Here is a 2514-nt window from a genome sequence, read left to right on the forward strand (position 1 = left end):
GATTAATCTGGAATGAACCTGATATCCATTAATGCTGATGAAACTGCAAAAGAGAATAATTGTTAATGGACAATAACCATGTTAATGCCTAATGGCTATATATCATTTATAATGGCCACTTAGCTTTTAGTCAATTTAGTGATTATATAAATTGACTGAATCACATAAATGTGTGTGTGTGGGGGGGTGTGTGATTCAGTCAATTTAAGGGTTACAACTAATAATGTCAATATTGATTGATCAGTCCTTTATTTCTATGATTATTTGATTCATTGTTTGATCTTTAAAATGGTAACAATGATGACGTCTTCTAATTATTTATTTTTGTTCAACCAACAGTCCACAAGATATTCAATTTGCATTGATGACAAACAGACAGAAAAGCAGAAGATTGAACAGTTGATGATTTTTACCTCAAACTATGACTTCATTACTAGTAGAGTACACTTAATTCAATGCACATCAGAGCTTTGGCTTAATTTTTTTTAAAACAAACTGTCATTTGACCAGAGTGTGATCAGTTATGATAAAGTGAAGTTACAGAGTAAAGCTTTTTAGCAGTTCAGACGCTGTGATGCTCAGGAGCACCAAGCTGATCTCTCTCTCCCTGTACAGGGCAGGGACTGACGGGCATTGGCATGTGAAGCCAGGGAAAAACCATCTGAGGCAATGTACTTTTTTTTTTTTGGCCTGGCTGTGAAGTCCATAGTTATCAGCTGCTGCAGCAGCAGCACCACCACCACCACAGCTCCCAGCTGGCTGAGTGTGGGTGGAGGGCTGGGCTACTCTCATCCCCAAATCTGTGAGTCATCCCATCCCTGAATCATTAATCTGTCTGACTCTTAAATTCTCACTGCCTGAGAGGAGTGTGCTAATGATAAAGACAGTCTGTCACTTGGTTTAGCACACATGCACACACAGAAAAGCAGACCCCCCCCCCATACACACACACACACACACACACTCCGATGATAGGCTTGTTGTCTCGACCTGTGAAGCCTGCTGCTTCTACTCTGGGCCCAATTTTCACCTCAACACCTAGGTTTGGGCACCACACCGTCAAGATGGACGGAGCTGAGTTCAGCTGCAGGAATTTACTTCTGCTCTTTTTTTCCTCATCATTTCATCCATGTTTCATCCCTCAAACTCTCCATCTGTTGTTGAGAAAAAGGAAGAAAGGAAAGATTTGGGCCATGCTTAGGTTTTGCATGTGCATTGAGCTGTCTGTCCAAGCCATGCTCTGGGTTGTTAAAATGAAAAGGAGGAGGGAAGTGAGGAAAAGAGACAGACACTCTGGTATCAGACTGCAGGGGGTGAAGGAATAATGGCATAGGAGGGCTCTTTGTGATGTGCCTCAGTAGGATCCACTCCTGCTTTCCCTCCTCTCCTCCTCCTGGCTTTTTCTTCCCACAATAGAAACTGGGTGCAATACACACACAGACTCATCGCATTGGTGCTAATTGTTCAGATTTTTTATGTGTCAGTTTTCACTAATCAGCAAACACAAAGTTGGCTCACAGATGAGCACAGCTTTCTTTTTTTATGCTAGCCTTTAGGTGTAAAATGGTGTTAGGGAAGTAATGTAATTTGCATTGTTACAGTGACAACGTGTGCCCTCTTTGTGAAAATACAGCTGTGGCAAATCATTTACTTTCATCAGACTGTTTCTGTTGATTTACCTTTAAAAGAGCAAATAAAATAACTGCTCATTCCAAAGGCATAGAAACAGAGTTATAATAAAAATAAGCATTTGGGACCTGCAGCCCTGAGGAATTTCATCACAGCTCATCATTATTCTGCTCACAGCACCCAGCAGCTGGCAAATTCAGTGTTTTCCTTTTGATAATGTGGAAAATCATTAAGTATTCATGAATCCAGTCTATATGGACACATTCATGTTGTGTGTGCTTTTTTATGTTTGCTTGTGATGCATTGTTTTAAATTATGTAAATTGGTGAGGACGGTTGTGTAATATCTGAGTGATTATACACGCTGCTTTTGTTGCCTGCAGCTATAAGAGGGATTCACATAGAGCCTAAAGTAAACATGTTAATCCCCCTCTGTGTTTCATCTTATCTAAGATTTGGATCACCTCTGATTGCTGCCAAATTTAAATAGTCATTAGGAGGGATGCTGGCATGTGTGAATGTATATGTTTTTGTGTGATGGATGTATATCTGTGGTCCCCAGCTCTGTTGCAGAGCAGAGGAATGTCCCCAACATTAGGTGGGTGGGCAGTGTGCAGTGTAAAATGATTGACTGGCAGTTAAGGCGCGCCTGTATTGAGTGGTGGGAGGAATGCCTGATGTAGATGGTGGATTCCAAGGCTGTTGCTGTGGTAACAGAGGGACTGGAGGTGTTGTGCGCCGAGCAGAGGATTTTTGGGGTGGGTGCCTTACTTGTGAGCATGAGTGGGAGCATCTGCCTGGCCTGAGCCCCACCGCTCCTCTTGCATAATCTACTGCAATGAAAGCTCAATGTGGATTTAGTGCTTGATTGTCATCTTCCCTCTGA

At 42.0% G+C, this 2514-nt stretch overlaps 1 protein-coding gene across 1 annotated transcript in view; it reads left to right on the forward strand.

The window, feature by feature from the left end:
• rnd1b (Rho family GTPase 1b) overlaps positions 1–2514 on the forward strand; it is a 6416-nt gene that overhangs the window by 2467 nt on the left and 1435 nt on the right. The gene's annotated exons all lie outside the window — the stretch shown is intronic.

The sequence above is a fragment of the Monopterus albus genome, unplaced genomic scaffold (assembly GCF_001952655.1).
Source record: "Monopterus albus unplaced genomic scaffold, M_albus_1.0 scaffold6.1, whole genome shotgun sequence".
NCBI classification, from domain to species: Eukaryota; Metazoa; Chordata; class Actinopteri; order Synbranchiformes; family Synbranchidae; genus Monopterus; species Monopterus albus.